The 25,147-nt window shown below is 47.9% G+C and overlaps 1 protein-coding gene across 2 annotated transcripts in view; it reads right to left on the bottom strand.

Moving 5' to 3' along the window:
* MTMR6 (myotubularin related protein 6) overlaps positions 1-25,147 on the bottom strand; it is a 439,692-nt gene that overhangs the window by 170,333 nt on the left and 244,212 nt on the right. The gene's annotated exons all lie outside the window — the stretch shown is intronic.

Below are 25,147 nucleotides of genomic sequence, written 5' to 3'. Positions count from 1 at the left end.
CACTTGCTATATCCAACCCAACTGAGTCAATATACAGTACACAGATAGAACATTCATTGAAGCAGGTGCACAGTTTTGAGAAATGGTGATTGCAGATTCCGCATAGTCTTGCATGGCTAATATATATGGAATAAAGTGCCCCCTACAGAGAATACTGCAAAGGTCTTAAAGAAAATGAGACTGAAGCCAGCAAGCCTTTACAAGGTTATGGAACTCCAAAGTGATTTGTGGTGTCCTCAAATTACGGTATGGAGTATATTTACTCCTTATAATATTTCATCTTGCATTATTCTTCCCAAACCTCTTTGAAAATAAAGACCAATAAGGAGACTGTAACAGGTTACAATACGTTTTTATTGCAGTTTACCATTTCATTGTGTTTCAAAAGAAGCTGCAGTTCAGAAGAACAGGTTACTTACCTTCAGTAATGGTCCCATGGTAAAGAGTGCATCTATCTGCAGATTTCTCACCTTTACAATACTCACAGGCATCCGAGTGGATCCGAGACTTTTTCAGCAATACCCCCCACTCACCAGAAGGTGGACTGCATGCCTCCATGGTTACTACACACAGCTCCGGAAGTGACGAGGTGAGGAACATACAAGCACAATCCTGCACGCTGACATCAGTTTTTTTATATTTCTCCTTCTGAGAGCTCAGACATGACACACTTCAAACAAATTGCAGAAGACAGTGTGCTAAAAGTTAATTTGTTACCTTATTTTAATAATGTTCAGGAGGTCACTCCACTGAAAAGGGAAGGGCAGTGAGGAATCTGCGATAAAATACAGTAACCACCAGAAAGAACATTACCAAAGGTAAGTAACTACTACTTCTGATGGAAGCTGCAAATCCCTTACCTTTAAAGTGGATATGACAACAATAACTCCCAAAGGTGGATAGGCTGAGGAGTGATCTCGGATCTGAATGTCCCTCCTACGGGACCTGACTTTCAAGACAGTAGTTTTTCGTGAACGTGGGCACAATGCCCACATTATAGCCTACCAAATGTCCAAAACTGCCATTGTAGCGTTCTTGGCCCTGTATTGTACGGTTTACATTTTCCTAAGTAAAACTGTGCGTTTGTTGGACAACATAAACGTTGGACTGATGCAAGACTGATTCGAGGCACCCCTCAGGATATTTTGGCCAATAGTCCTGTTAGCTCACAGTGCATCATCTGTACCCCTAACCTTACATGGTAACAAATGTATGTGCAACCTCAGGTTGTGAAAACCCTGACTTCCCAAGGAAATCGTGGAAACAGATCTAGTACCCTTTGTGTAGTTACTAGGCCATACCCAAATAAATACACAGTAAAGCATTTCAATATTTATTGAAGCAATGCGATTCTTGAGTAAAGTACGTGTGCAACGATAATCAATAGAAGGGAATAGAATAACGAGATTAGCATTTTGAGAATGGTGAAAAAGATGAATAGTCAACCATTGTGCTCATTACAGAAAACATGTGCTTGCATACAAGTACTGTAATATAATGTACTCCTACCTAGCGCATCATAGCCTATAATGTCTAGGGTGTGCAAATTCACCAAATCCCTATCAGGTGGTCTAACTCCCCATTACCTGTGGGTTAGTGTCAGTAAGCTGTCTATCTCGGAGTACAGTAGGACAGCATCCCTCGCATGAGTTGACAGGAATCAGCTGAGCTGGAATTCCTCCATGTTACCATGCCGTAGCCGGAGTCAGGCTGTTGTTGTTGTTGTTCTATTGTGTCGCAGAGTGGCCAAAAACAAATAACATGTTGTGTGTTGAACTTAGCCCTTGTACAAAATGTTCAAGGTGTTCTGATACAGTGCCTATAAAGAGGTATTGTAAGCAAAAACTGAGTCGAAGAAAGTTATCCTGTATGTGAAGGCAAATTAATGTGTGTCAAATGTCACTGTGTTAAGAGAGAGAAGGCAACTTAAGATTGTAAGCATGTAAGAAGGTGTTTCTTAACAGGGCCTAATACCTCTAAGTGACACCTGGGGGAACGAACTTGTAGGTCTTAGGGAGTTACTCCGTAGCCAGTGCATAGCAAATTTTAATGCAGAGGAATATCCACCTGGACAGTCCTTTTCTACTCCGCTTTGCCTTTCCTTCTCCCTGTAATCCTATAAAGAGCTGATCATCCACACTATGGTCTCTTGTCCGGCCTGTGTAGAAGCTTAAAGCCCTCTCGTGGGTGAAGTCGATAGAGCTTCTGCTCTTACTCCTCTTTTGATTAGATTGGTGAAACAGAAAAATGTCAGCAGGGTATTAAACTAGCCAACATGGAAGACTGATACCACCTTTGACAGAAAGACAGCCTGAGCCCTCAGTGTAGGAAGGTGGATATCTGACTATGGTTACCCCCAAACTTTTTGCCTGGTGTTTAGCTGGTTTTTGACTTAGTTGGCCTGGGATCCTGCTATTCAGGGCCCCAGGCTAATTGCTCTCTCCTTAAAATGGACTCCATGTACCTTAGGTGCCTACACAATTGGAACTGGTTCACCTTATAGGCCCCTGTAATAGTGTACCCCAGGTACCCAGTGCATAGGTCTATCCAAGGCCTACCAGGGGCTGCAGCATGTATTGTGCCACCCCTGGCCTGGCCTCCATATTTGACACAACTGGCTGATCAATCAGCTGGGGTAAGTTGGTGTAATCACCTCTTACTTAGATAAAGTTTACCTATATCTAACATATCTAGACACATGTTAACCTATAAGCCACTCCTATGGAAGGCCTCGAAAATCCTGAAGGCAGAGTGCTTGGTTTCATGTGAGATGGTACTCTGGCACGAGCTGAGCCCGTCTGCAGCTGTCGGGAACAACTCCCTTAGCTGTTCCGGGATATTGCCATACCATATACTCTTAAGTGCATTATAATCCTCGCGGTTACTTGCTAACTTTGGTTTGGCTTTATCAAAACAATTCGAGTAAGGTGGCATACGAATTGGGATACTACCCCCTCGCCAATTCTGGCGACGGGGGAAGCATTCCACCCTTCTAGAGGGACACGACATGTACATAACCTGAACCCCGGTTAAAGTTAACTCGAGCCTCAGCATCACAAAATGGATGCTGCCACCACAGACAAGTGTGACCTCCTGCTGCTGGGAGTCCTTCCAGCGAGGGAGGCTTAGACAAAGGGTTTCCTGCCTTGGGAGGTGAGAGCACCACCCCAGACAGTGGAGAAGTGTGGCTCAGGGGTTAGAGGCGGCAGACCCGGAAGCTGAGATCGGTCCTGGACCAGGGTTCAATTCCCCGTCTCGGCGGGTCTTGGGCTCAAAAATTCCACGGACTCGATAATTCTCGTTCCGGTGCCTACTCGACTCACGGGTTCACACTCTGCGACTCTGGGCAATAGCTTGCTTAATCTCCACTATGGCCCCTCGCGGCGGGATGCCTGGCTTTCACCTTGTGGATACCCTGCTGGGGTTATCTCACAGGGGAATACCAGGACGGGTTCCCAAGGCAAGCGCCTTGATGCCTTCGGGTGATACGTGCGCTATATAAATCGCAATACATTTACATTTACATACAGACAGGATTTTGTGTATTGGGTAGGACAGGGCTGAATAGAATGAGACATGCCTGGGGCACACAAGGTGTCCCCGTGCATAAGCCAGTCCAAACCGGTGCTGGGGCTTTCCAGCCCCAGTCCTGGCGAGGAGCTGGACAAAGGAAAGGGGGGGTAACCACCCCCTTCCTGGTCCCACCCAGAGGAGGGACCTAGCAGGTGATCCGGCCCCTAGATTTGGAATAAGAGTAGGAGCTGTGTCCCAAGACTTCAGATCATCCTGAACTCGACTTGAAACTAAGAAGAAAACTGGACTTCGACATTCTGCTGCACAGAAGACTGAAGAGCATCTCCCTTGTGGCCAAGGAGTGACCACCCTGTGAATACAGGCACCATCCAGCAACTCGACGTCTGCTTTGCCGCCGCCTCCCGCCGGAGCCCAGAGCCCGACAAGACCCTGATTCCCAGACATCTCAGAGCCCGATCCACAGTCCCTGAAAAGAAGAGACCAGTGGAGGCACCGAGAGACGTGGGACCGGCCATCTTGAAAGACCCACGAGGAGCTGACTGCGCAGCACCCGAGGCACCCTCGACGCTGTGCTTTGGGGTTTGAGAAGCCCCACCATCGAGCAGCATCTGCACCGAAGATCAGCCCCCAAGCATCTCCACGATGGAGAATTGTGGCTCAATGGTTAGAGCGGCAGACCCTGATGCAGAGGTCTGGCCCGGAACCAGGGTTCAATTCCCCGCCTCGGCGGGTCTTGGGCTCAAAATTCCATGGACCTGATAATTCTCGCCTCGGTGCCTATTCCAATCATGGAGTCCCACTCTGCAACTCTGGGCAATAGCTTGCTTAATCTCCACAATGGCCCCCACAACGCTAAGGATGCCTGGCCTCCACCTTGGGGGTGCCCAGGAGTGGACGCCTCACAGGGAAAGCCAGGACGGGTTCCACAGCGGTATTCGTACAAGCGCCTTGAGACCCTTGCGGGTAAGTAGTGCGCTATACAAGTATCAATTTACATTTACATTTACACGATCTGCGCGGGCCCTTTTGCATTTTGCCACTCGACGCGTCATCCCGGTTACTGGCCCGTTGGCTAGTGGCCATCTTGGCGACGAAATCCGAAATCAAGACCGCTGGTCTGGTTGCTCCAGACTGGCCCTCGCTCCTGTAAAAAGGAGCAGCCCCTCTGACCTTGCTGGTCCGAGTGAGAAGCTTGCATCGTTTCCTGCGTGGCTTGCATTAGCCAAGGCCTGTTTGCTCCAATCAAGAAGCCGACACCGCCATCAGCTAGAGCCTTCGTGGGACAGCTCGTGACCGACGCCTGGACGTCCTCGACCTCTTCGAGTCCACGTGGCTGCAGAGACAATCTTCACCTCTTCGCCTGTTTGCACCCGACATCCCCTGGTTCCATCCTGGTTCCACGGTAGTCACTGGCTAGTGACTTTGAACATTGTCCCCTCTTCAGATCCACCCTTGGATCCACCGGAACTCTCCTCGACGACCGACACCATCTTCATCTACAGGCTCCATAGACCAGCGCGACGAAACCCGACACACTTTGAGACATATGCACCCGCTTCCTGTGGGTGAGGTAACCCTGGCACTCCGGTGCTCCTGTGTAGCAATACATCTCTAGTGTCTATGTTCCAAGTTGCTAGGTTCTAGGTCATCCGGAAGGTTCCCTTTTCAGTAACTTTGTAACTTTTACGCACCATTGACTTTGCACTGGTGCATGCGTGTGCTTTAAGCGCTGCACCCGAGTCCCGCGGGCCTTTCCCGACTTAGTCACTGCTAGTCCCGAACAGATCCAGCGATTCCCCAGGCCCTAGGCCTACTTCCTTTCCGATTGGTGGTACTTATACCACTATTTTAGTATATGGTTTAGGTGGCCCCTAGGGCTCATCCATATTGTGCAGCTTTTGTATATTTAAACTGTGTTTTGTTTTAACGCATTTTCTTCTGTGCTCATAAAGAGTATAGGGGATATTTGTAGTAAATAAATATATATATTTATTCAATATTTATCTGTGTGGTGTCCTTTCATTTGGTATTCAAGGGGATTGTGTATGGTAAAACAGCTTGCTTCACATGCCTTACAGAGTTTAGCCTAAGACTGCTTTGTCCACGCTACCTCTAGGATAGCTGGTCTATAAGGTTGACTTACAACCAATCATCATAAGGGTTGCTTGGCATGGTACAAGGTGATCACTAGAACTAGTGAGCATCATTTACCAGGCCAACTTCTCACACTCAGCACCAAAGTGTTTGGGGAAAAAGTGGTGCATAGAAGATGCACAGAGTGACTCGATCACTCATGAGCGCACAGAAGTGATGGCGGCAAGAAAGACTGCTCTGATTGTCAGAAGATGTGGCGAGCAACTGTGCATAAGCTCAAATGGAGCGCACATTTGGAATGTAGGTATGAACAATAGGTCCTACTAATGCATGACGAATGGCTTTTTAAGTAAACATGTGTCAACCCCTTCAGAAAATGCATCACAACTGGTGATTAAAGAGAGGGATGTGGAGGGATACATAAAAGTGGAAGGTGAGAATACAAGATGGCAGTGGTACAAGACTGCTTGCACATTGAAAGAAAAGAAAATCTTTGACAAGTACATCTAATACAGCAGCAACGTTTGCTAGAATGGACTGACCCTAAGCCACCTAATTAGTGTGAATAAATATACAAAAAAAGAAATTCCATAAATGAATACATTATTGACAAAATCCAGAGCACTAAACAAATATTGTATTTGGGTTTTCTCAATGTAGCAGATCCAATGTTTAATTTTCAGAAAATCCAAGGTTTGTTGACACGCAGGTCTCACAATAGAACGGGGATCATACTACCCTAGATGACGGCGCTTAACATGATGCTGAACTGTTTGATATATCTGATATGAACACTTTATGCTGATTTTCTATATGGTGCTCTACCCGCAATTTTGGGCTTTTTTCTCGAAAGGTTATAGACCATACTGTGTGTTCAGCACTGGCGTCTGATATTGTGCCGAGCAGTGTTTATCATAGGATCTGATTGATTTATCGACTTTTTGAATTGTACCATCTACACCTGGATTAAGGATGTAGTATCTCCTTAGGATACATTATATCCACCCAGCAACTGGTCTTTGGATATAGCTGTTTCAACTATTTCCAATTACTATCGAAGTGATTGAGTTGTCCAAGTTCCAGTTATCCACTTTGGCCACAGATATATTGTCCCTTCGCTCTGTACGTTATTGCTTTTCCCCCTAAGTCCATCTCTTTTGGACGAAACGCGTTGGCTGGTCTATCTTACATGTTGTTTGATACTCCTGTTCAATAAAAGACGACTTGAAGAACAAATTTGGGATACAGATTGTATAATCGTCAATATTTGAATGTGTTGGTGCACTAATTGCTCTTCATGTGGAATATTTTGGGTCCAGTAGGACTGTTCCTTGACAGTGGGTGCTTGGTTTGAGTGTACACAATTTGGGGTACATTCCCCATTGTTTTATAGCGATATATTGAGGACATTAGGTTAGGTACGAGCCAGTACAGGGTTTCACTGTCAACATTTGTATGAAACTCTTTTAAGGTTTAGCCACTGGAGTCTCCTCTTCTTTAGACAGGTGAGATGAAGCGTAAAAGGTAGGGGGAGGGATGGACTGGCCTGCATGGAAAGGAGTTACCACCTTCTGCATAAAGAATGCTAAAATCTGAAAGACTAGCTTGTTTGGGTAGAAGGAAAGGTATGGAGGGCTTGCTGACAGTGCCTGTAAGTCGCATACCCAACTGGCAGATGCTCTCAACATTAGAAAGGCCATTTCGATGGTCAGACGTGTGAGTGGGCAGTTGTGGAGCAGCACAAAGGGAGCGCACATCAGAAATGTAAGAACCACATTTAGGTCCCACTGGGGCATAATAAAAGGCTTTGATGGGAACATATGCTGTGGACCTTTCAGGAACCGGTTTACAATAGGGGGGTTGAAAAGGGACGACCGGCCTAGCAACTGCCGAAATTACAGAAAGATAACCATTTAATGTGCCCCAAACAGAGCCATAGTGGGCCACGGAAAGAATAAACAGACAAATCTGAGAAAGGTGTGCAGATAGAGGACCAACATGTTATTTGCACACCATGCTACAAACTTGCTCCAACGGCAGGCGTCTCAGTGGAGGGACTCCTGGCTGCCAAAATAACATTGCAGACGTTGTGCAGAAGGCCGAAAGCTGTCAACTGTCATTGCTCAATCTCCACGCATGAAGGGGAAGCGTTTTCAGGTTTGGGTGCAGGACCCAGCCTTGCTGCTGTAACAGAAGAACCCCCTAAGAGGCAGACTGATCGGAGGACCGATGCTCATTCTCTGCAGCTCGGGGTACCAGACTCACCGTGCCCAATACGGAGCCACAAGAATGACTTGGGCCTGGTCGCTCCTGATCTTCTTGAGAACTCTGGGTAAGAGTGGTATTGGCGGAAAGCTGCATAGGAGGCCAGGGTTCCTATCGAGACAAAAAGTGTCCCTCGGGAGAGCTGCCTGGAAATTCCAGCGCACAAAACTGCTGACATTGCACATTCTCCGCGGTGTGAAACAGATCTAACTAAGACTCCACACAGTCTTGAAAGAGGTTTTGCACCACCTCGGGATGGAGACGCAATTCGTTATCTGCTAAGGCACCGATGGCCTAGGTTTTCCACTCTGGCATTAGAAAGCCCACCAGGAACTTTTAGGGTTATGCCTTGGTGTTCCAGCCACTTACAGAGGCGCAGTGCCTCTTGACAAAGGCTCCACCCCTCACCCTTTGTTGCAGTACCACATGGCAGTGGTGTTGTCCATAAACGTAGCACTAATCTTCTCCTGATTGAAGGAAGAAAGGCTTTCGATGCCTAACAGATCGAACAAAGCTCAAACAGGTTGATATGGAGCCCAAATTCCGCTGGAGACCAGAGTCCTCTGATTTCCACCTCTCCCAGATGGCCGCCCAGCCCAGAAGTGAGGCATCTGTCACTACAGTCATCTCTGGTGGGGAAGAGAAAAGGGTCTGCCACTAAACCAACTGCAGTTGGTCAGCCAACACTGCAGATCTTTTGCAGTGCCCTCCGAGATCTGGACCATGTTCGAGAGATTTCCCCGATACTGCACCTACTGGGACTTCAGATCCCATTGCAGAGGATGCAGAAGACCCGAGGCCCAACAACCTCAGGGTCTTTTTCACCTAAATCCAGGATAGAGACTAAAACATGAGTATCGTAGCCTGAATATCCTGGACTCACCACTTGGAAGGAAACTGCAATATGTCCAGAACAGCTGCGATGAAAGAGAGTGTTAGAGAGTGAGTCTGTTATGACTTCAGCATGTTGATAGTGTACCCCAGCGAGTGCAGAAGGTTCACCATAGGCTGGAGGTGGGAGATGACTGCTTGGGGCAGGCCTGCCTTCAACAGCCAATTATCGATGTAGGGAAAGACTGGAACCCCTGACCTCCTCAGATGAGCTGCAACCCCTGCCCTCACTTTGGTGAACACCTGAGGGCAGCTGGCAAGGCCGAAGGGGAGCTGGCAAGGACAAAGTGGAGTACGGCAAACTGAAAGTGCTCTTGGTCCAACTTGAGCCGCAGGTCATGTCTTTGAGCAGGCAGGACAGGGATGTGGAAATAAGCGTCCTGCAAATCCAACGATACCATCCAGTCTCCCGGGGCCAGGACAAACAGCACTTTGGCAAGCAGTTTGAACTGCTTCTTCTTCAGTAAGAGATTAAGAAGGCCGAGGTCTGGAATAGGATGAAGGCCTCTGTCTTTCTTGGACAACAGAAAGTAGCGGAAATGGCAACCAAGACCTACCCATTGTAAGGCCCCCCTTGCCAGGGTGGTTAGATCATTTGGGCTGAAGGTGCTGTCCTATGCTGACGACACCCAAATAATGGTCACTCTCACTCATTCAGAGAAGGATTCTACTCAGAATTTCAGGAGCTGTATGGAGGCTGTCTCCCAGTGGATGATGCAGAATTTCCTGAAATTTAACGGGGAGAAAACAGAGGTCTTAATCTTTGGGGGCAATCAGGATATCTGGTTAAGGGACTGGTGGCCACCCTCACTTGGGGAATGCCCCCACCCATGCCAGTATGCTAAGAACTTAGGGGTGCTAATGGACACTGCCCTTTCCTTTGACCGTCAGGTCAATAGGACCGTCTCCACCTGCTGTGGCAGCATTAGGGTTCTTAGAAAGATCGCTCATTATCGTTCCCCTGATGCTCGGAAACAGGCTACGGTGGCATTAGTTTCCTCTAGACTGGACTATTGTAATGCCCTTTATTTGGGCATCAATAGGAGCCTTATCCATCGTCTCCAAATGGCCCAGAATGCTGCCGCGAAGATGGTTCTGAATCTCCCTAGATTTGCCTCCGCTTCTGCAGCTCGGGAGAACCTACACTGGCTTCCCATACACTCTAGGTAGGATCACTTTTAAAATTATTTGTCTATCTCATGGAGCTTTTTATGGTACTGTTCCAGAGGGGATTACGTCACTTGTACATCTTTATTCCCCTACTAGATCTCTTCGCTCCTCTAATAAAAACTTTCTTGAGGTACCCAGGTTTGTAAGAGAAAAATGGGGAGGCAGAGCGTTTTCCTCTTTAGCGCCCAGATTATGAAACTCCCAATCCCCACCCCCCCACCCCCCCCACCCCCACCCGAGCTTTTAGGCCTAAGGCCTCAAAAACATGGCCTTTCCTGAAGCGTACTTGTAAAGTCGACTTTGTCTGACTGTGTGTTGGATGATCTGCTTTGGTGCCTTGATGCCCTTGGGCTAAGTTGCGCGACATAAGTCTTTATTCATTCATTCATTCATTCATACTTGTGATGCTGGCACCCTCTTAATGGCTTCCTTGGCCAATGGAGCCAGCACTACCTGATGGAGCGAGGAGAGGTGGTCTTCTGCCAGCCTGTCGTAATTGGGTGGTCACAAAAGGGATGAAATAACCCCTTTGGACGATCACAAAACCGGTCATACGGATGTTATAGACTTCCAGAGGTGGAGGAGATGACGGAACCTGCCCCCCACTAGATGCCCATGATTATTGCGGGGCAAATTAAAGGGATTTGAAGGCTGCCCCAAACTCTGGCTATTTGTCCCATGCAGTCTGTGGGAACCACGTCCTCGGCCACGAAAAGGTTGAGAAGCTTGCTGGCCAAGTTGAAAGCCCCTTTCATGGCCACAAAAGGGGTAGAAGGTGGACTGGGGTTGGCGAGGGACCATGGAAAGGCCAAATGACCTGGCCATAGTCTTGCTGTCCTTAAAGCACTCCAGCGCCGAGTCCGCTTTCTCTCCAAACAAACGGGAGTCATCAAAAGACATGCCCATGAGCGAAGCCTGACCATCCCCCGAAAAAGCCAGTGGTTCTAAACCAGGCATGGTGCCTAAGGGCCAGAGACGATGAAATCGCTCTGTCCAGCGTGTCTGTCGGGTCCAGCCCACATCATATGGCGAACTTGGCTGAATCCCTCCTGTAAGAAATTGCTTAAAAGAGTATGGCTCGGGCCTCCAATGACACCAGAGGCAGCACTTGCGCAACCGAGTCTCAGATCGTATGGGAGTATTGGCCCAAGAGGCACGTGGTTTTCACTGACCACAGTGTAAGGTTGGCAGAAGAAAACATTGTTTTCTTGAAGGTATCCAGTCTCTTGGATTCCCTAACTGGTACAATAGTAGGAAATGTGCTGGGGTTGACTTTGGAGGTGGAAGCCTGAACCACCAAGCTCTCCGGGGTGAGGGGGTGGGTGAAGAAACTATCATCACTTGGGGAAAAGCCATGGCAGCAGGAAATTGTCCTGTGCGCAGGAGCTCCTGTGCAGGACTTGGACTAGGCCCCAAGCAGGACGTCATTAGGGGCTTCACTGAAAGAGAGAAGTAGTTTGGATGGGGTGACTTCTGGGTGAAGCACCTCCATCAAGACATTCGTCTTGACTGCCACTGAGGGCAATTGAAGGTCCAAGACCTCAGCTGCCTACCTTAACACCAAGGCCACCGAGCATTGGACGAAACCCATCCAGCTTGGTCAGTCGGGAATTATGATGGGGCACCAGGGAAGTTAGAGGTCGCTCGACTGGCACTGCTCCGGATTTGTCGCTGGATCCTGGGGGCCCAACTGGTGGAAAACCAGTAGCGGCCCCTCCTGTACCTGTTGGGCCAGAGGGCGCTTCAGAAGGGTCGGGAGCCCAAAAATGAAGTGCATGGCCTCATAAAGCGCCTTAAGCTGGGGGAGGGGGGTGTCAATCGGGATCCCGAAAACTCAGGGCAGAGATTCCAACATAGAGCCAGGCTTCGAGTGCTGACAGACCTGCGTCTTGTACGAAGAAGTGTGCAGTGAAGTTGAAGTCTTCTTCTTCTTCTTCTTGTGGGACTTACCATATTTTCCTGATGACTTTAAGTGGGGCAATGATTGCTGGGAATGGCTCCACGAATGATCCCAGGACCTTCCTCGGGACTGAGATCTGGAACGTAACCGGGTCGTCCAGCAGAAAGGAGCTTGAGGGACCACTCCCTCAGTGCCTGTGGATGCATGGCGCAGAAATCCTCGCACGTCTTAAAGTTGTGATCATGCTCCAGACACCAAAGGCAAACCAAGTGCAGGTCTGTCACTGAAATCTGACTGTGACAGGCGCCGCAATGCTTGAAACGTGGATCAAATTCTCTAAAAAATTAGACAAGAGGCTGACAAGGGCCAGTCAAAAATTAACTGGGGGCAGCGCTCTCTGGATTTGCATGGACTGTTGCAGAAAGAAAAGAATCGACGTCAGCGCACTAGGTAGCTCCTATAAGGCACAGCACACATCATTTTCGGCACGGACGATGCCACCTACCGGCTCGCATAGGTGCTGCCTGTCAAAAGTTTCCTGATCCTGTCTGATGCCTGGGAATTATTCTAAGGAATCTGCAGCTAGAAGTATCTATTTGATATCTTAATATCTAGGTGAGATGTATGCATGTTGATAAAAAAGGTAGGCTGAACAACATAAATACTGGTAACTGCAAGTGGTGCAACACCATCTGCAACAAACTGGCTTTGAACAGCCAGTTGTCCAAGTACAGAAAGTCCAAGATTCCAACCTACTGAGATGCGCTCCAACCACTCCTATCACTTTTGTGAAGAATTGAGGTGCCAAAGTTAATCTTAATGGGACAACTACAACCTAGTAGTGAGGGGACCCTACTACAAAACGCAGATTTTTGTGGTGCGACTGCAGGATTTTTATGTGACAATAAAGCATCCTGAGAGTATAGTGACACCGTTCAGTCACCCACTTCCAACGCCAAAAGATCCTGAGCAAGGGACAGCATCTTGAACTTCTCCTGAACTTCTCCTAGCGGAAGAAAAGATTTCAGAGCCTGAGGAATCCACAGAAGGAGGATATACCCCTCTTCTACAATTTGAAGCACCCATTGGTCCAATGTTAGAGCATTACATGCCTATAAAAAGGTGGATACACATCCTCCCAAGGGCCACACAGGGAGAGACCAAAGCCGCTTTCTAAGATAGAAGGGGGTGAAAAGGAGTCTACTGCTGGGTATTTTAGGATCTTCCTTTGCCCCTACTTTGGTACTGCTTGAAAATTTTGATGCTGGGAGGGGTGTAAAGGTTGGTGTTGAAGAAAACTGAAACCTTTACAGAACTCACAAAACTTTCAATAATGACAATCTTTTTGGGATATTGGAGTCCCAGGAACAAGTTCACTTTACAGCATGGACACCACTTTTTCTACAAAACGGTTTGCCCCCATCAAACATCAAATCCATCAATGTTGCTTGGATATCATTAGAAAAACCAGATGATCTCTGCCATTGGTGCTGTCTAAGAGACACTGATAATCTGATCGCTCTTGCTTGTTAATCAGCCAGCTTTAATATTTTGCCTAGAGGCATCCTAGCCATTATGTACCACCTCTGCAGAATGCTCCTCGAGGTGATCAGGCTGGTTTGGTGTGACTAACTAGATCACATTCTACACGGTGAGAGTACACATCTTCCCATCAATCACATGTCATTGGGTGATTTGAAGGCTAAGCTGCCCGATGATAAAAGTTGCCTTTGCCTACTGACCCAAATATTTTAGAGTCCCCATCTGTTGGGGCTGGAAGAAAGGCTCTAGAAACCTGCTTCAGGCCGAAAGAGACTTGCACCACAAAGCTCTCTGGAGATGGGTGCACTTAGAGAAAGATGGCATTTCCTGAACAGACATGTACATTCTAGTTTCCAGCCAGTTAGCCGAAGGGGCAGATGTCAGTTTTTCTTAAGCAGCCATCAATGGGTCCTAAAGGACCTCAGTAAAGGGCAGTAATGATTCAGATGATGGTGCAGAAGGCTGCAAAACCTTTGTTACAAGATTAGTTTTGTTTTCCAATGTCAGCAGAGAAAATTCAAGAATGTGTGCTGCTTTAAGAAGCAAGTGTGTCATTTCTAATATGGAGTTCAGTAAGTATGCCACATTGGCACTTGGCACTGGGAATTCAGGATCCATCGGAGGCGTCATCAGGAAAGACACTGAAGTCAAAGGATCACGTAGAGGTCCTGGCACCAGCACTAGAATCAACAGCACCGTAAGTGTGGTGTCTTCAATGGGAGAGAATAATACCAACACCACTTTGGATGACGACACCATATGCCTGGTTGGCTTACCTTTTCAAGAAGAACGATGTTTCGAAGACGAGGACATCTTTTTGTGCAGTGGGAAGAAGGAACAAGTAGAGACTTAGATATAGGCTGGGACCAGAGTCATATGTGTCAGTCATAACTGGCGGCCACTAGGAAAAGTTTGGCCTCCTATATTTACCAGGCTTAGGGTGCATATTGAGGTAAAGTTCACATGGCCTAGGAGTGTCTCAACCCCAAGCACCACACACAAAGGTTGAGAGTGTCTGTGATCGTTATGTGCCATTCACAATCCCTACATGGCTTGAAACCTGATCTCATTGGGAAAGACTTCCCTAGCACTGCACACCATTTTGATGAGAAATATTGAAAAGAAACTCTCTCAGAACCATGAAAGCAAGTTCTAGATACCCATCGAAGGGCAAGGAAAAAAAGAGAACAGACGTAGATGCAATAAGGTGGGCACCTTATGGCTCCAGTGATGTCACAAGGGAGTCTCAGGTGCAAAGATGTAGTCAAGACCTCCTTACTGGCATGGGAGTGAGAAATCTTCCAGATAAAGTCCGGCAAGTGTGGATATTCAGCAGGTGATCAATCTGCAGACAGAAGTATCCATCAGAAAATAACATTTGAAAGAGAACAAACCCAAACAGGTTATGAATCCACAGGCAGTTGATCCACAACCCCGGTCTGGAATAGAAGTATAAAAGTGGGATCCAAACCACCCAACTTTGCTCCATTTTCAAGTTCGTCATGCCCAAGGAAGGGACTGCTCCACACAGTACTCTGTTTACTGTGTGACCAGTATTTGCAGTATTTGCATTACAGCCAATCCCAAAGTTGAGGCGACAATATGCAGCCTGAACTTTTTGCCGGAGGAGCCTAGGATGTCTACTACCTAGAGGCCTGTCTGCTGAGAGAGAGAAAGCATATGCTTGGCCTTGCAGGAAGAGAAACTGTCTAAGAGAAGCCTAGCATAGGAGAAGTGGTCTAAAAGGAAGCAAAGCAGGAGTAACCAGCATGTAAAGGGGTCAAACTGTCTCCCCAAGTGGTTCTTGCTGTGAAGAGTTTGATATGTCAAGCAGTGAAGTGTCATCTGCATCCTGCCGTCTGCCAGAGACTGGTGCTGCAAAAATAATTTTTGGAGATTCAACGGCATCATCTGGAAGCCATGAGCAACCCAGAGGCCACAACAGCCAAGGACACCAGCCCACTGTATACACCCAACCTGGGAGGCTGCTACTGCTGACAAAAGAGTGATACTGTGTGAGCCTGCCAAGCTGATCCCCACCCAGTGGTCAAGCTCTGACTGAAGTGGCTGACGCAGCCCCCACAGTACAAGAGCTGCCACTACAGGAGGGAGACCACTGAACGCACCCGTCTTGCACTGCCTGAGCTTCAACTACAATAACAGGAAACTGCACTGGGAGTGACCTAGAGACTTTAGACTTTTACCAGTTGAACTTGAATTGTTACAAGCAAATTCAACTCTGTTGGGCATCTAAACATTAAGTGATATTCTTAAAATAGGAAAAAAAAGAAAGCCATGTAGATAACTGAAGAAGTGAGTTCAAAATGAATAAAACTGCCCTTTTGAGATTGAATACACCTGGAATAAAAACACTCCTGTTTCTAGCCATTAGTGATAGGGGAAAATAAAAGGTTGGTGATTACAAGATACAATGAGTGGTATGGTTTAAATAAATAAGTAAGGAATGTGAGTTTCTGTGGTGAGTGAATGTGTTTGCAACACAGAATCTTTTTTCTATGAATCCATAGCAAACAAAATCAAGTCCAAGTGACCACTATTTGGCCTCCATGCCTAATGATTTAGATTAGGAGAATTACATACTGCTTTGCAAGTACCACCTAATTTGGGCGAATTGTCGCTGGCGGGGCCACCGGCACTTATTTATGGGGAACGGCACTTATTTTTCGCATCAGAGATTCGCCAAGTGCGAGAGAGCTAAACACACAGATCGGAAAGACGGAGGAAGAGAAAGATGGCTAAACTGTCACACAGAGAGAAATCAGGAAACTTCAAGAGCAAGAAAAAAGAGGAGGGGTGTCTGGTAGGGGATTATAGTCTACCAGCCTTTGTATTCGGCTTGCCAATCTTTAATTGAACCGCCGCCGGTTTCTGAGCAGAGCTTCAGGCACCGGCACTCTATTTTCCACAAATTAAGTACTGATTAACCCCTTCCACGCTCATGACGAGCTCAGCTCGTCATGAGGTACACCTGTCGTACGCTCATGACGAGCTGAGCTCGTCATGTAAACCGGGATTTGCGAATCTTTAGCGCACAGCGGGAAAACGCTTAGCGCGGATGAGGTTAAAAGAATACTCATTCATACTACTATAGATCTATGTTTTGATTTAAATCTTTTACAAGGGAAAGGTACTTTAGAAAGTACTGTTAATAAAGTATTCATCAAAGTAGAATTGCACAATGTTGAATAAGGGGCCATACACAGATTATGCAGTAATGAGGTAGAGATGTGATTGTCTTAAAAAGAGCCACAGAGTATCCTAGTGAATAATGTAGAAACTACTTTTTTATATGCGACATAATAGATGCTGCTTTAACTGAAGGTTTTTGGCCAAATGAGGTTACTGGATAATTTCAGACATCCCCCAGGCACAAAGTATAATATATTTTTTTTAACTGTATTTTACAAAGTAGCAAAAAAAACAAATCCCCTTCCAGCGTCTTGAAAAGCAGCTAAGAGTTAGTGTCCTAGTGAAGTCCTGTCACTCGCATTCATAGGTTTAAGTAACCACAGAAATGAAACCCACAGCCATAACTTTAATATCGCACGTTAACAAAGAGAGAGTAAAGGTTTTTTAGTTCACTCTCTTACCCCTAATAAATATTTACTAAACAACAGAAGAGTGATGGTACCAAAACACCACTTCAAAAGAGGAGCTATTTCTTTTGACGTGTTAGGGAAGGGAAAGTGGAGAAAGGAACAAAAGACGGGTTAAATAAGAACCCTCACTCACCAACCTAGTGGTGACATGCTTCATCACTGGGTTCCCACTGGAAAGACCTAGTGTCTTTCCAGTGTGCTACAACGCCTGTTTACAGCGGAGCTGGTTCTTGTGTGTGTTGAGGGTGCAAAAAGAAAAGCCAAATCGTGCTAGGTGAGTGCAAAAAAAGGTTAAAAAGTGCGTAGTTGTGACTGTCAACTATTTTATTAATAGTCCAACCTGCACTGGTTTAAAAACAATTTAAAGTGGAAACATAGGGAAGGTCTCGACAATTAGAGACACCTAGTCCACAGTGAGAAAAAAGTTCAGGTCGACATGTTTCTGCTTATATGAGCCCGAGTCGCTCAGCTTTCGTCAGGACCAAGTTATGTGATCCTCCGGTGGTGTACACGCACTAAGGTGCACCCTGCCGTGAGGAATTTAGTGTGAAAAAGGTAAAAGGATGGGTTTTCCAAAATACTTACGGCTAAGAGCCGTTGGGACCAAAACAGCTATTCGCTGGGGTCAATACATAGAGAGGACGACTCTCACTCTGCATGGGCATACGCAGTGGAGGGTGTACTTCACGTCGCATCTATGAGTGCTGACGACTCCCCTCCAACAACCTATTCTGTCGACACCGCGGCCCAGAAGAACCATATAATCTATAACTTTAATATCACCTTGTTAGTTAACCTACTGTACTGTGCCAGTAAGTCCTGGGGTGTGACACAAGGAGGAGATACAAGAACACCAATCGGTCTTCATCTTTCTGAAAATCTGGTCCTCAGAAAAAGACAGATTACTCTGGACAATTTTGTATTACAAATAATGTATACCCATAATAATGTATACCCAAAGGACAAGTTGCTTACCTTCGGTAACGCGTTATCTGGTAGAGACATGATCTAGCCACATATTTCTTACCTTTGAAAAGTACTTCCAGGCGTCAGGCTGGATCTGGAAGATTTTTCTTAGCAGTACCTCTGCGAGCCAGTAGGTGGCGTCTATCGAATCCATGTGACGTCGATCTCGTGTTCGTTGTCGTGGTGACGTCTGCGTCTTCAATATAACCGCCACTCCGGCGCGCTGACGTCAGTACTTTTCATGGCTTACCGCGCGCGAAGCCATGAAGTGATGGACCATGGTATGTTAAAAAATTAACAGCTAGGGCCCTGAAGGGGAACATCCCCGACACTTAAAAAAACAATTCTGCAGTGCGTGGAGGATGGGTGGGTCGCTAAAGAATCTGTGGCTAGATCATGTATCTACCAGATAAGGCGATACCGAATGTAAGGTAACTTGTCAATCCGCAGATTTCTTAACTTTGAACAGATACCCAAGCAATACCATCCCCGTACGTGGAACTGCGGAAAGGTTTAGACCAGAAAATCCTGGAAAACAGAGCAACCTAATGGCCTTCTCTGCAAACCTGGGAATCCAGGCACTAGTATCTGGTGAATGTGTGCAGTGATGTTCACGTGGCTGCTTGGCAGATATCCAATACGGGAACACCAAGCTGAAGAGCTATGGTGGCCCCTTTTGCGCTGGTGGGATCTTTCTTCGCTATGACGCAACAGATTTTTATACAGAGGATAACCCAGCGGGATATAATCCTCTTTTGGACAGCACGCCTTTTCTTTGCCCACACGTACCATACAAAGAGTTGATCATCCACCCAGAACTCTCTGGTCGATCGAGGTAAAACGATAATGCTCTTTTTGGGTCAAGGCGATGGAGATTCTCCTCTTCCTTGGAAGGGTGCGGAGGGGCATAGAAGGTGGCTAGAGTAACTGGCTGCCCCATATGAAAGGGTGTTACCACCATAAGCAGAAAAGATGCCCTTGAGCGGAGCACCACTTTGTCTGCAAAGACCATCAAGTAAGGAGGCTAGGAAGACAGTGCCTGCAGTTCACTTACCCTCCTGGCAGAGGTTATCACATCAGAAAGGTGAGAACCAAATTAAGATCCCACATTGCATAATAAAAGGTGAAGGGGGAAACACATGGGTTAACCCCTTCAAGAATCTCTGCACAAGAGGAGATTTGAATAGAGAAGGTTGATCAGGCAGTCGAAGATAAGAGGAGAGGGCTGAAAGATAGCCCTTCAATGTGCCCAGAGCGGAGCCCTGCTGGGTCAAGGAGAGTATAAACAGAAGGGCTTCTGATAAAAGAGCAGATAGGGGGTCAATAGACTGGTCTGAACAATGTTTAAAAATATGTTCCATCAGCAGGCGTGTACCGATTTTGTGAAGGGATGCCTGGCTGCCAAAATAATCTCACAGACTTCGGGAGGGAGGTTGAAAGCTGTCAACTGTCGCCCCTCAATCTTCATGCAAGAATGCAGAGTGGACAGGTTCGGGTGGAGAACCCTCCCCTGCTGCTGCAACAGAAGATCCCCCCAAAGGGGCAACCTGATCAGAGGATTGATGCTCATGTCTAGAAGCTGGGGATACCAAACTCTCTGTGCCTAGTCGGAATCACAGGAATAACTTGTGCCCGGTCGCTCCTGATGTGGTATGGGCAGAAAGGCGTATAGGAGGCCTAAGTTCCACTCGCGGCGAAAAGCGTCGCCGAGTGAGAGCCGCCTTGGAACCTCCGATGCACAAAAACTGCTGACATTGAGCATTCTCGTCGGAGACGAACAGATCTAGCAAAAGATCACCCCACCGCTGAAAGAGACCTTGTGCCACCTCGGGATGGAGATGTCATTCGTGATCCGCAAGGCACCTTCGGTCTGAGCTCGTCCGCACTGGCGTTCAGAGAATCGACCAGGTGTTGAACCACTAGGGAAATGCCCTGATATTCCAGCCAAGTCCAGAGACGCAGGGCCTCTTGACAAAGATTCCACAACCCCACACCACCCTGTTTGTTGCAGTACCACATTGCGGTAGTGTTGTGCGTGAACACCTGTACAAGACTTCACTTCATTGACGGTAAAAAGACTTTCAATGCCAGTCAGATCACCTGAAGCTCCAACAGATTGATATGGAGCTTGGCTTCCGCCTGAGACAAGAGTCCTCTGAACTCCACCTCCCCCAGATGGCCACCCCATCCCAGAAGGGACGCATCCGTCACTACTGTGAGATTTGGTTGGGAATGGGAGAGGGGTCTGCCCTTGAACCAATCGCAGTCTGTTAGCCACAACTGCAGGTCTCTCGCAGGGCCCTCTGAAATCTGAACCAGGTCGATGAAATTTCCTCAATGCTGTGCCTATTGGAACTTAAAGGCCCACTGCAGAACCCGCATATGCCACTGTGCATGGGTCACTAGCTCATAAGGCCCAATAGCCTCAGTATCATTCTCAACAAAATCCAGGAGAGAGGCCGAAACATCGGTATCATAGCCTGAATATCCTTGACTCGCCGTTCGGGAGGATAGGTCCGAAACTACACCATGTCCAGAATCACTCCAATGAAAGGGAGCGTCTGAGAGGGGGTCAGGTGTGACTTCGGCACATTGACAGTGAACCCAAGCGAATGCAGCAGGTTTTCCGTAGTCTGGCGGTGAAAGACAACTGTTTGGGACGAGCCCGCCTTTAACAACCAGTCATCGAAATAGGGAAAGACTGGAAATCTCGATCTCTGCAGATGGGCTGCGACAACCACTATCACTTGGATGTATGACATTATAACGCATGCTTTTACATCGCATGCTGTTACAACGCAGGTTTTACTATGCATACCTTTACAACGCATTACACTTTGGGGTGCTGGATAGTGAATAGTTTAATTTACTATTCCAACTCCAGTCCCCTTGGACACTAGGGAAGGTGTTGGATAGTAAATTAAACTTATTCCCTATCCTAGAGCGCCCCCCAGTGTAATGCGTTGTAAAGGTATGCGTAGTAAAACCTGCGTTGTAATAGCTTTGCGTCATAAAAGTTTCGTTGTAAAGGATGTTTCCCCTATCACTTTTGTGAACACCTGAGGGGCGCTGGTGAAACCGAACGGGAACACTGCAAATTAAAAGTGCTTGTGGCCCACCGTAAACCACAGATAGCGATGATGGGCAGGCAGGACGGGGATATGAAAATAGGCGTCCTGCAAGTCCAATGCTACCATTCAGTGTCCTGGGTCAAAAGCAGACAGAACCTGAGCTAGCATGAGCATCTTGAACTTCTCCTTTTTGAGGAAGCCGTTGAGGGCCCCAAGTCCTAGGATAGAACGAAGGCTTCCCTCCTTCTCTGGGACCAGAAAGTAGCTGGAATAACAACCATAGCCTACTTCTGGCCCGGGCACCCTCTCTATAGTTCCTTTGGCAATGAATGTCTCGACTCCCTCGCAGAGTAGGGCAAGGTGATCCTGCGTCAACCGATTGTAAACTGGAGGCCTGGCTGGAGGAGTAGTCTTGAAGGGAAGGGAGTAACCCCTTTGCACTATTTGGAACACCCACATGCCCGTCGTGATATCCTGACAGTGGTGGAGGTGATGGCGTACTCTGCCACCAACTGGCTGTAGATGATCCTGGAGGATCGGACTAGGAAGGTTTTGTGGTGGAGGAGGGGGTTGTGGCCTGTCTTGACCTCTGGCCTCCTGACCAGTGTTCACGGCCCGCAAAGGCTGCGGAGCTTACGGGGACCTCTGGCTGGAAAAGGGTTGGCGTGGCAAGTAGCTCCTTCCGAAGCCATGAAAGGAGGGAAAACAGATGCCGGCCGGGAGGCTGTGGTGAGGACCAAGGACTTGGCTGTGGTCCTTGAGTCCTTGAAGCGCTCAAGGGCAGCTTTTTCCCTGACTATGAAATGACGGGAGCCATCAAAGGGCATGTCCGTGAGGTTAGCTTGGACGTCCCCCGAGAAGCCAGATGTTCTCAGTCAGGTGTGTCGACGGACGGCCACCATCCTGGAAATCGCTCTGTCTAGCAAGTCTGTTGTGTCCTCTCTCCGTTCGGAAAAAGCTTTGGAGATTAGAGCTCGGTCCTCCTCAGAGTCCCTGGGCAACACTTGCGCAACCGTGTCCCATACAGAATGGGAATAACGGCCCAAAAGGCATGCAGTGTTCACCCACCACAATGCAAGACTGGTGGAAGAAAACATTTTCTTTCCAAAACTCTCCAGTCTCTTGGATTTTCTGTACGGAGGTGTGGAAGTGAATGCGCCACAGGAGTGGAAGCTTGGACCACTAAACTTGGTGGGGTGGGTGGTGAGCAAAAGTGGGTCACCTGTGCAGGCCGATGGCGGTGGGCAATCGTCCTATTCACAGGCGCCCCTGTGCTGGGTTTGGACCAGGTACCTAGGAGACGTCCATCAAGGCCTCAATAAAAGGCAGCAAGAGTTCAGAGCTGGAGACCCCAGGCTGCAGGACCTCTGTCAAGACATTAGTCTTGACTGCCACTGTAGGGAGTTGCAGGGACAGGACCTCCACAGCCCTTCGCACCACCATGGCAAATGATGCCCCCTCCTCCGTAGCCAGGGTAGGTGGAGACAGTATGCCAGAGTCTGGGGAGGTGCCCAAACCACTGGCATCACCCAGTTCCTCATACCAGTCCATCTCTAGGGCTGTTGGATTTCTAAGGAATCCTGTCTTCATCTATTCCCAACCCTTCAGAAAAGGGCAGGTTGAACGACATGGCACCGTACGGCTCCGTCGGCGGTCACCCGACCAGCTCTGTGTCGTCGGGTATGAAAGTTGGGGATGCGCCGCTGGCGACACATAGAGCCTTGGCGCAGAACACATCACCGGGAAAGGTCATTGTGGAAGTGCGGCCGGCCCGGACCCGGGAATGGGTCCAGTCGGAAGCCGTGGCACCAGGGCCGCAGGCGCGGAATCCACAGGGCCGCCTCTATTATCAGAGTCAGCAGGGACTGAAGGCACGACGGCAGGGTCAGACCGCCAAAATACAATGCACATGGAATTGTAAAATTCTAAGCTGGGCGGGGGATGTTCCCGGACCCGGAAAGGGAGGGAAAAGCGGAGCCAACACAGGCACCCGATCTGCGGAGCAGGGCCTCAAACGCTGAGGTTCCTCCGCCGCGTTGCGAGACTGGCGGGGTGAAGTAAAAGTACTCTTCAACTTCTTGTGCTTTTTGTGGTGCCTCTAACCTGACTTAGACGATTTCGCTGAAGAGGACTTTGATTTGCTGGAACGGTGCTTGGACCTTCCTCTAGACCGAGACCTGGACCGGGACCAAGACCGACCTACGCAGTACCGGATGCCGGGCCGCGAGTACCTTTAGGAACCGCTCCCTGAAAGCTTTCGGCGCCATGGCCCGTCAGTCGGAGCACAACTACGAGTCATGGTTGCGCTCCAGGCACCAAAGACACACTAAGTGTGGGTCTGTGACGACATGGCGCAGTGACAGGCGCCACACGGCTTGAACCCAGAGGTCTTCTTGGATGACATCTTACACACCAAAAGGAGTCAACCAAAGTCGAAAAAAAGTCTGGCAAAAATTGACAGGGGTTAGCGCTCTTCAACGGATTGGCACTGGCTGGCGCGGAAAGAAAAGAACTGACAGCGCGCAGCAGTGGTGATTATATTGACGACACGGACGTCACGACGACTACGACAAACAGGACGCCGACGATGTCTCCCGGAGTCAACCGAAGCCACCTACTGGTGCGCAAGGGTCCTGCTAAGAAAAATCTTCCGGGATCCAGCCTGACGCCTGGAAGTTCTTTTAAAAGTTATGGAATCTGCAGCTAGATGTCTCTATCACAACAAATACCCCCAGTACTCCAATATTCTAATTGTTCTGCTGATGAAATGTCACATTGCTAAGTCAATTCCTAGCAAATTGCATTTTACACCCAAGATCCTTCACATGTTTAGTTCCCCCATAAAGGCCATAATTCCTGCACCAGTCCAATAACTGATTCTTGTGCTCTATCTTTGTTTTATTTATTTTAGAGGTTTTATATAGCGCTGGCTGGACCCAGGGGTATCAGAGCGCTTTACATTTTTTTTGAGACAAGAAGGTCAATAAGACAGGGAACATACATAGCACCAGTGTATATATATAGCATATAAGTCTCTGCATGACAGATTTCAAAGAGATAAATATGGGAAATAAGCACACCAAAATGAGAAAGAAGTGATAATCAAAAATATCATAAGGCAAAAATTGAAAAGAGAGCCGGAAAAATTGCAGTCAGGATAGGGAGGTTAGTGGACAGTTAGGATGGTAAGGCAGAGAGAGGGAGGGGCAGAAGTGGGTGGGGTTGGAGGGGATGAGGGCTGAGGGTGGACAAGGGAAGGGGGGGTGCAAGGAAAAGTGAAGGTGGTAAACAGGGATGGGGAAGTGACGAGGAGGAAGGGCGAGTAAGGCTGATAAAGAGAGGGCGGATGCATCTAGGGTCGGACAGATGTGGCCGGTGGAGAAGAACAGATAGGTATTAGGGTCCCCAGTATTTATTGAGGAGATGTAGTTTGAGTCCTTTTTTGAAGCTAGAGTAGGAAGGGTTGCAGCGAAGGTCAACTGGAAGGGCATTCCAAATGCAAGGAGCGTTGCCGGAAAATGATCGTGACTGAGTGGTTTTCTTTTTTAGAAGGGGGGGGATAAGAAGGAGGGTGTTAGTACTTCTCAAGGAACGGGAGCAGGGCTTTAGTGAGTTTGTTAGCGAGGTAGGTCGGAGTGTTCTGATGGAGAATTTTGTGTGTAATGAAGGCTGTTTTGTAAGTGGACCTACCTTCAATGGGGAGCCATTTAAGGGTTTTAAGGGCAGGGGAGATGTGGTCGAATCGCTTGCAGTCTGTGGTAAGCCTAGCTGCAAGGTAAAGCACAGATTTAAGAGGTGCTAGGTGGATCTTGGGAATTCCGGTGAGAGTGGCATTGTCATAGTCGATGCGAGAAAGAACAAGGGATTGGACTGCTAGTTTGAAATCATCAATAGGGATGAAGGGCTTAATTTTCTTAAGGTGGCGGAGAGTGAAGAGGGCACCTTTGGCAGAATTGTTGATGTGTACCTTGAGGGTTAGGGGGTTGTCAAGGGAGATCCCTAGTGATTTGACTGAGGAGGACAAAGATAAGGAGCAGTTGAGGGCATTGAGGTCTGGGATCCAATTCTGGATGGGGAGCTGGTTATTTTTAGGG

Source organism: Lissotriton vulgaris, chromosome 8, assembly GCF_964263255.1.
Source record: "Lissotriton vulgaris chromosome 8, aLisVul1.2, whole genome shotgun sequence".
Taxonomy (NCBI): Eukaryota; Metazoa; Chordata; class Amphibia; order Caudata; family Salamandridae; genus Lissotriton; species Lissotriton vulgaris.
The sequence above is the reverse complement of the archived record's forward strand: the minus strand, read 5'-3'. Positions and strand labels throughout refer to the sequence as shown.